Source organism: Denticeps clupeoides, chromosome 12, assembly GCF_900700375.1.
Source record: "Denticeps clupeoides chromosome 12, fDenClu1.1, whole genome shotgun sequence".
In the NCBI taxonomy this organism is placed as follows: Eukaryota; Metazoa; Chordata; class Actinopteri; order Clupeiformes; family Denticipitidae; genus Denticeps; species Denticeps clupeoides.
The window spans coordinates 21224974-21234558 of NC_041718.1; the positions used below are offsets into that span (position 1 = coordinate 21224974).

The following is a 9585-nucleotide window of genomic DNA, read 5'->3' on the forward strand; positions in this document are numbered from 1 at the left end:
ACCTTAATTAATGAGCGGTGTGGTGATTTACATGTGTATTTATTTATATGTATGATTTATATGTATTCTACATCTATAATAATAGAAGAAGAAATTGATCAGAGCTCCACACTGTAAAAGTGGCTTAATAAGTTGGTGGGTAGTAGCCTAGTGGGTGACTTCTGTATAGAATCTACAACAGAGGGAATAAAAAGATTGTATTCATAGTTGGGGGTCCTAATGAACCGGAACTGATCTCTTCATCCCAGGTTCGAACCCCATTTACTACCATCATGTCCCTGAGCAGGACACTTAACCCGGAGTGTCTCCAGGGGGGGACTGTCCCTGTCACTACTGATTGTATGGGTGGTGGGGTACTGAAAGTAGGGCGGTAGTAGCCTGGTGGGTAACACACTCGCCTATGAACCAGAAGACCCAGGTTCAAATCCCGCTTACTACCATCGTGTCCCTGAGCAGGACACTTAACCCTGAGTGTCTCCAGGGGGGGACTGTCCCTGTAACTACTGACTGTAAGTCGCTCTGGATAAGGCCGTCTGGTAAGTGCTATAAATGTAAATAATTTTGAGAAATCCCATGACGTCACAGCTTGTGCCGTCGCTGACGTCACGGCCGACGCTCCGCCCGCGCGCTTGAAAAGCGGCGTGACGCGACGCGGCGCTCGTGTCCGCGCTCCTACTCGAGATGTTGTGGACGGTCCTCGTCCTGCTGCTGGTCAGCAGCCTGCTGCTCCTGCTGCTCTTCTCCCGGCGCTCCAGGTGAGTGGACGACTGTCCCCCCGCGTCTGTGGTGTGAGTGCGGGACTTATTTAAACTTTTTTACGTTTAAGGCACTTACCAGATACCCTTATACAGTCAGTAGTTACAGGGACAGTGTCCCCATGGAGACACTCAGGGTTAAGTGTCTGCTCAGGGACACAATGGTAGTAAGTGGGATTTGAACCCGGGTCTTCTGGTTTATAGGCGAGTGTGTTACCCCACTAGGCTACTACCACCCTTTTATTAAAATAATGAAACGGAACTGGACCGTCTTCTCAGCACCGAACACACACAACAGCTGAGGGACATCCGCCCAGCCTGTAAACAGGGCTGCGTTCCGTCCCGTTACAGGTCCAACAGAGAACCTCCTCTGGACAAAGGTGCCATTCCGTGGCTGGGTCACGCGCTGGAGTTCGGGAGGGACGCGGCCAGCTTTGTAACTGGCATGAAGAAGAAGCACGGGGACATTTTCACGGTGGGGACGGCTGCTCCGTGTGTCGTGTGCCTTGTGCATTGCGTGCAGGTTTTTGTGATGTCATGGGCCACCCGGGTCTGTCACCGCAGGTGCGCGTCGCTGGCCGCTACGTCACCGTCCTCCTGGACCCGCACTCCTTCGACGCGGTCCTGCAGGACCGAGGTTCCCTGGACTTCTCCCGCTACGCCCAGGTGCTGATGGACCGGATCTTCAAGCTGCGCCTGCCGAAGTACAACCCCGGCGAGGAGAAGGCCATCATGAGGACGTAGGTGGTGATGTCACGGCTGGCGCGAGATGAATGGGGTGGACGGGCAGTGCAGTAACGGCCACGCCCCTTAGAACAAAGCCAGCAGCCGACTTCCTTTTGTGAACCCGGGGACAACAGCCGTTTAATAAAGATGACGCAGGTGCGTCTCCCACGTGGCCTTTAACCCGCCTGTCCCCGCAGGCACTTCCAGGGCGACAGTCTCGCGGCCCTCAACGCCACCATGCTGGCGAACCTCCAGGCCCTGCTGGCGAGCGAGGTGGCCCCGAACCGGACGGACTGGAAGAGGGACGGGCTCTTCAGCCTGTGCTACAGCCTTCTGTTCCGGTATGTGGCTCCCTCGGGGGACGCGCCGCCGCCCTCCCCTTCTGCCGGGTCCTGTGCGCGGGACTCACCGTCTGACCGCGTCCCCACAGGGCGGGGTTCCTCACGCTGTTCGGCGGCGAGCAGAACAACAACGGCTCGGACGCCGGCCTCGTGTACAAGGAGTACCGCACCTTCGACCGCCTCCTGACCAAGATGGCCCGGACCACGCTGAATTCAGGTAGGAATGTCACACGCAACCTCGGTGACACCGGTGACCTTACCGGACGTGTGTCGGGTCGAGTTTGGGTTCCTTCGTGCCGCTTTTCCAGGTGACATCATCCCAGTCCCACAGCCTGTGTCATCGTGAGCAAACTCCACCGCGCCAGGGCTCTTGTTTACCTTCTGACACCCACTTCCTGTCACCATAGCGATATGTGTGTGTTGGCGGGTCTCGGAGTGACTGGCTCCCTCTCCGGCGGGCCACGCCCGTTTTTTTCACGGTGTGTGCAGTCATGTCTGTTTGGCGGTGGCCTCATATCTGCCCCGCCCCGCCCCGCCTCTGTCACAGGGGAGAAGAAGACGGCAGGTGGTGGGGTCCGGCGGAGCGCCTCTGGAGGCTTCTGTCCCTGAAGGGCCTGAGTGGAGAGTCCAGCCCCTGGCTGCGGCAGTACCGCCGACACCTGCTGCGGGAGGGCGCCGACGGCGACGCCCAGACCCGCGCCATGCTGCTGCAGCTGTGGGCCACGCAGGTACCACGCCCACACGTGCCACACCCATACCGCGATCAGCTGCATTTAGAGGCGAGGCATCCACAATTCCTCACGTTGTTACCGGGACGTTTAATCCAGGGGAAAGCTGTTACCGGGACGTTTAAATCCAGGGGAAAGCTGTTACCGGGACGTTTAAATCCAGGGAAAGCTGTTACCGGGACGTTTAAATCCAGGGGAAAGCTGTTACCGGGACGTTTAAATCCAGGGGAAAGTTGTTACCGGGACGTTTAAATCCAGGGAAAGTGTAGGCCGTTTACCTCCAGGGGAAGCTGTTACCGGACGTTAAATCCAGGGGAAAGCTGTTACCGGGACGTTTAAATCCAGGGGAAAGCTGTTACCGGGACGTTTAAATCCAGGGGAAAGCTGTTACCGGGACGTTTAAATCCAGGGGAAAGCTGTTACCGGGACGTTTAAATCCAGGGAAAGCTGTTACCGGGACGTTTAAATCCAGGGAAAGCTGTTACCGGGACGTTTAAATCCAGGGGAAAGCTGTTACCGGGACGTTTAAATCCAGGGGAAAGTTGTTACCGGGACGTTTAAATCCAGGGAAAGCTTGTTCCCGGGACGTTTAAATCCAGGGAAAGCTTGTTACCGGGACGTTAAATCCAGGGGAAAGTTGTTACCGGACGTTTAATCCAGGGACAGTTGTTACCGGGACGTTTAAATCCAGGGGAAAGCTGTTACCGGGACGTTTTAAATCCAGGGGAAAGTTGTTACCGGGACGTTTAAATCCAGGGAAAGCTGTTACCGGGACGTTTAAATCCAGGGGAAAGTTGTTACCGGGACGTTTAAATCCAGGGAAAGCTGTTACCGGGACATTTAAATCCAGGGAAAGCTGTTACCGGGACATTTAAATCCAGGGAAAGCTGTTACCGGGACATTTAAATCCAGGGAAAGCTGTTACCGGGACGTTTAAATCCAGGGAAAGCTGTTACCGGGACGTTTAAATCCAGGGGAAAGCTGTTACCGGGACGTTTAAATCCAGGGGAAAGTTGTTACCGGGACGTTTAAATCCAGGGAAAGCTGTTACCGGGACGTTTAAATCCAGGGGAAAGCTGTTACCGGGACGTTTAAATCCAGGGGAAAGCTGTTACCGGGCATTTAAATCCAGTGGTGGCCTAGCGGCCCCGTAATCAGAAGGTTGCCGGTTCGAATCCCGATCCGCCAAGGTGCCACTGAGGTGCCACTGAGCAAAGCACCGTCCCCACACACTGCTCCCCGGGCGCCTGTCATGGCTGCCCACTGCTCACCAAGGGTGATGGTTAAATGCAGAGGACAAATTTCACTCTGTGCACCGCATGCTGTGCTGCTGTGTGACATTCGCTTCACTTAAAAAAAAAAAAAAAAACGTTAAATAAGGACAATGTCCCTGAAAACGTTTCTTCATTCGTTTCTAAAATCCCAGATTTGCTTTCTAAGGCCTTTGGACTGGAATTCAGCAGCATTTACTCTCCTGTAAACTAGTGGTTCCCGACCTTTTTTCTCTAAAGCCCCTCCAACCAGGACAAGGCAGGACCCCCCAACACCTTTCCACCCTAGTTCCTGTCATCCACCAGAGGGCGCTGTAGGCTGTTCAAAAACAGGGTTCACTTCAGCCCGCCTCCATCTTCTTGTGGTCATGGAAATGGATGCACCTGTGCAGAAGCATGCAGACCATAGCCAGTCGCTCATTTGCATTTTATGCGCCAGTTTGTGCTGCCTGTCTGGCTCCTGATTGGGTCGTCAGAGGTCGGATCTACTACAACTTTACCAGCACGATCATCACGGATCATTTCTCCATCTACGGCTGTCTAGTTTCTTCTCCAACTTCACATCTCCTTTTTTAGCAACCCCCTCCTAGAGCTTCCTCTCTGGACTCATACAGAACTTGGCCGTGTTCCTCATGCTCTGCATAATTTATTGTGGGGAGGGGGATCAGGTGCTTCCCCTCGTGCGTGGTGCACCTCATTATTTACCCAAATACCAGAATGGAAAGAACGGCAAGTGATGCACTTTCACGCTGTAATATATTTATGGAATTCTATTACACGTGCAGGGCTGACGACTGAAAGCGAAGTGATTGTCATTGTGAAACAAAGGTGACCCGTAGTGATCAGCCATGAGCAGTGTGTGGGGACCTCGGTGGCACCGTGGCATTTCGGGATTCGAACCGACAACCTTCTGATTCCGGGTCTTCTTCCTTACCCGCCAGGCCACCACCAGGTTAAAGCAGAGAAACAATGTTTCAAATTGAACTGTAAATGAATATGGAACCAGGCTGGTAGTAGCCTAGCGGGTAACACACTCGCCTACCAACCAGAAGACCCGGGTTCAAACCCCACTTACTACCATCGTGTCCCTGAGCAGGACACTTAACCCTGAGTGTCTCCAGGGGGGGACTGTCCCTGTCACTACTGATTGTAAGTCGCTGTGGATAAGGGCGTCTGGGAAATGTTGTAAATGTAAAAATTTACTTTACTTTACCTTATTTTACTTTACTTTACTTTACAGACGCTTTTATCCAAAGCGACTTACAAGAGGACGACACCAGCAATTCTCGTTTGGTTTCTATAGAATTTGAGTTAGAAAAAACTAAGAGCCCCGATAAGGCCCAACTTGTCAGGAATAGAAGATTTTGTTCAGACGTAACGCTTCACGCCGACTTTTCCTCCAGGGCAACGTTGGACCTGCTGCCTTTTGGCTGCTGGCCTTCCTGCTGACCCACCCGGAGGCCATGGCGGCGGTGAGGAGGGAATTCGGCCGGGCGGCGCAGGGGGGGAACAGACTGGAGCAGCAGCAGCCCACGCCGGTGTTTGGTGAGACGGATAGCATGCCGCATGCGTTCCAGAGTTAGTTTTGTAAATTTGTTTTAAATATCTGTTCGCGTCTGGTCACGTGACTCCAGCGGTGAGTGGCAGGTCATTTGTGGTTCCATCAGGGGTTTGTAAATTGAGCTCCAAGGCAGATGTTCCCCCAGGAGGAACCTGGCAGTGACTTTCAATGAGTAAAATGGCCCAGACGTCAGACTCAACCTGTAGTAGCCATTTAGTAGCCATGTAGTACTCGTGTAGTACCCATGTAGTACTCGTGTAGTACCTATGTAGTACCACACACACAGTGCATCACTCTGTTTAAAGTGTGATTGTCGGTTTCTTTTGCACAGACAGCGCCCTGGAGGAGACGCTACGCCTCACCGCTGCCCCCTTCATCACCAGAGAGGTACTGCAGGACAAGACGCTGCGCATGGCCACCGGGCACGAGTACCGGCTCCGGCGGGGGGATCGAGTGTGCCTCTTCCCACTCGTCAGCCCGCAGATGGACCCCGAAATCTACCAGGAGCCCGAGGTGCGTCCGCTCTCTGTCCTCTGTGGACACGGCGCAAATACGGAACGTGTTCCCCCGATAATCACACAGAGTAGATGCTAGGAAGCGTGGGAAGGTGCTGCCCGGCCCGTCATTCAGCCCAAAATAGATACTGCTTAAAGAAAAAGGCAGAACTCGGGCACGGTTCCGGGTGTCAGGTGGCCTGCTATTGACTTAGTGAATGTAGCAGAGAGTTGAATTTGGTGCATTTGGTGGTAAAATCTGTTCGTCCTCTTCACAGAAATTCAAGTACAACCGTTTCTTGAACAGCGACGGGACGCCGAAGAGAGAGTTCTACAAAGGAGGACAAAGGCTGAAGTACTACACCATGCCATGGGGGGCAGGCGCCAACGGCTGTGTTGGCAAACCATTCGCCATTAACGCCATCAGGCAGTGAGTCTCCTCCAAAGAGCCCTGTTCTGCCCTTCAAAATGGGACGGTGCAGATTTCAGCCTTTAGAACGTGCCGGTGGTATAAGACGGTGCGTATTTCAGCCTTTAGAACGTGCCGGTGGTATAAGACGGTGCAGAATTCAGCCTTTAGAACGTGGCGGTGGTATAAGACGGTGCAGATTTCAGCCTTTAGAACGTGCCGGTGGTATAAGACGGTGCAGATTTCAGCCTTTAGAACGTGCCGGTGGTATAAGACGGTGCGTATTTCAGCCTTTAGAACGTGCCGGTGGTATAAGACGGTGCAGAATTCAGCCTTTAGAACGTGGCGGTGGTATAAGACGGTGCAGATTTCAGCCTTTAGAACGTGCCGGTGGTATAAGACGGTGCGTATTTCAGCAGATTTCAGCCTTTAGAACGTGCCGGTGGTATAAGACGGTGCGTATTTCAGCCTTTAGAACGTGCCGGTGGTATAAGACGGTGCAGATTTCAGCCTTTAGAACGTGCCGGTGGTATAAGACGGTGCAGAATTCAGCCTTTAGAACGTGCCGGTGGTATAAGACGGTGCTGATTTCAGCCTTTAGAACGTGCCGGTGGTATAAGACGGTGCTGATTTCAGCCTTTAGAACGTGCTGGTGGTATAAGACGGTGCAGATTTCAGCCTTTAGAACGTGCCGGTGGTATAAGACGGTGCAGAATTCAGCCTTTAGAACGTGCCGGTGGTATAAGACGGTGCAGATTTCAGCCTTTAGAACGTGCCGGTGGTATAAGACGGTGCGTATTTCAGCCTTTAGAACGTGCCGGTGGTATAAGACGGTGCAGAATTCTGCCTTTAGAACGTGGCGGTGGTATAACACGGTGCAGAATTCAGCCTTTAGAACGTGGCGGTGGTATAAGACGGTGCAGAATTCAGCCTTTAGAACGTGCCGGTGGTATAAGACGGTGCAGAATTCAGCCTTTAGAACGTGGCGGTGGTATAAGACGGTGCAGAATTCAGCCTTTAGAACGTGGCGGTGGTATAAGACGGTGCAGAATTCAGCCTTTAGAACGTGCCGGTGGTATAAGACGGTGCAGAATTCTGCCTTTAGAACGTGCCGGTGGTATAAGACGGTGCGTATTTCAGCAGATTTCAGCCTTTAGAACGTGCCGGTGGTATAAGACGGTGCGTATTTCAGCCTTTAGAACGTGCCGGTGGTATAAGACGGTGCAGAATTCAGCCTTTAGAACGTGGCGGTGGTATAAGACGGTGCAGATTTCAGCCTTTAGAACGTGCCGGTGGTATAAGACGGTGCAGATTTCAGCCTTTAGAACGTGCCGGTGGTATAAGACGGTGCGTATTTCAGCCTTTAGAACGTGCCGGTGGTATAAGACGGTGCAGAATTCAGCCTTTAGAACGTGGCGGTGGTATAAGACGGTGCAGATTTCAGCCTTTAGAACGTGCCGGTGGTATAAGACGGTGCGTATTTCAGCAGATTTCAGCCTTTAGAACGTGCCGGTGGTATAAGACGGTGCGTATTTCAGCCTTTAGAACGTGCCGGTGGTATAAGACGGTGCAGATTTCAGCCTTTAGAACGTGCCGGTGGTATAAGACGGTGCAGATTTCAGCCTTTGGAACGTGCCGGTGGTATAAGACGGTGCTGATTTCAGCCTTTAGAACGTGCCGGTGGTATGAGACGGTGCTGATTTCAGCCTTTAGAACGTGCCGGTGGTATAAGACGGTGCGTATTTCAGCCTTTAGAACGTGCCGGTGGTATAAGACGGTGCAGAATTCAGCCTTTAGAACGTGCCGGTGGTATAAGACGGTGCAGAATTCAGCCTTTAGAACGTGCCGGTGGTATAAGACGGTGCGTATTTCAGCCTTTAGAACGTGCCGGTGGTATAAGACGGTGCGTATTTCAGCCTTTAGAACGTGCCGGTGGTATAAGACGGTGCAGAATTCAGCCTTTAGAACGTGCCGGTGGTATAAGACGGTGCAGAATTCAGCCTTTAGAACGTGCCGGTGGTATAAGACGGTGCGTATTTCAGCCTTTAGAACGTGCCGGTGGTATAAGACGGTGCGTATTTCAGCCTTTAGAACGTGCCGGTGGTATAAGACGGTGCAGAATTCAGCCTTTAGAACGTGCCGGTGGTATAAGACGGTGCTGATTTCAGCCTTTAGAACGTGCCGGTGGTATAAGACGGTGCAGATTTCAGCCTTTAGAACGTGCCGGTGGTATAAGACGGTGCAGAATTCAGCCTTTAGAACGTGCCGGTGGTATAAGACGGTGCAGATTTCAGCCTTTAGAACCTGAGTGGGCCCCATTTAGTTCCTTCACTCACTCCCCAGTTGTGGTGATGTGTTGTGTGTTCGTGTCTGTTGACCGGTTCTCTCCGTGCCTGTGTGCTCAGGTTGGTGTTCTTGGTCGTGTCCCGCCTGGACGTGGAGCCGTGTGACCCGGCGAGCGGCGTTCCGGCGATGGACCCGGGTCGGTACGGGTTCGGGATGGTCCAGCCCGTGGGAGACCTGCCCATCAGATACAAAGTGAAAAGCGAGGAGTCCCTCTGATGGTGTGTCCTTGACAGGACGTATTTATTTTTAGAACGTTTTATAGGATGAAGGAACGCTCGCTCTGTACAGAATATTTTGATATGTAGCTTCATTGTTATGTGTGTATATTGTCTGTATATAGTTTTTGGAATAATTACTGTACACATTTATTAATAAATGTTTCTGTCCACATTGCTTTGTTCTTCACGGGATTCTGTAAATAAAGAACGGGGCCCACTCAGACGGGCGTGGCGCCGGAGGCGGGAAATGGGTGGGGCGGGGCCACTCTAGAACTGGATTGCACTTTGTCAGGACTCCACTGTAAAACCTGTCCAACTTGGGTGTCCCACCTGAGGACTGAGTTCAGGGTCGCTGAGGGACACGCTGGATTATAAGTAAAAACTGGCCAACCACAACACTTCTCACCATCGCCGATATTAATAAAACTGTCACAGGTGTTATAACTGGCGTGCTTGAAAGAAGGACGCATCTCGAACCATCATGTGACGCAGTGATGCGTGTCCTCTGTATTTAACCATCACCCTTGGTGACAGTGGCCACCATGACAGGCGCCTGGGGAGCAGCGTGTGGGGACGGGACCTCAGTGGCACCTCGGCGGATTGGGATTCGAACCGGCAGCCTTCCGCTTCCTTAACCGCTAGGCCACCGCTGCCCCAAAAACTGCCCCAGAGGCGTCAAATTTCAAACAGGTTTGATGTTCTGAAGACCAGCCGAGTCGTGGCCTGCTCGAGAGGG

At 52.6% G+C, this 9585-nt stretch overlaps 1 pseudogene; it reads left to right on the plus strand.

The window, feature by feature from the left end:
- Nucleotides 1-537: 537 nt before the first annotated feature.
- LOC114800684 (prostacyclin synthase-like) lies at nt 538-9024 on the plus strand (annotated as a pseudogene).
- The last annotated feature ends 561 nt before the right edge of the window (nt 9025-9585 follow it).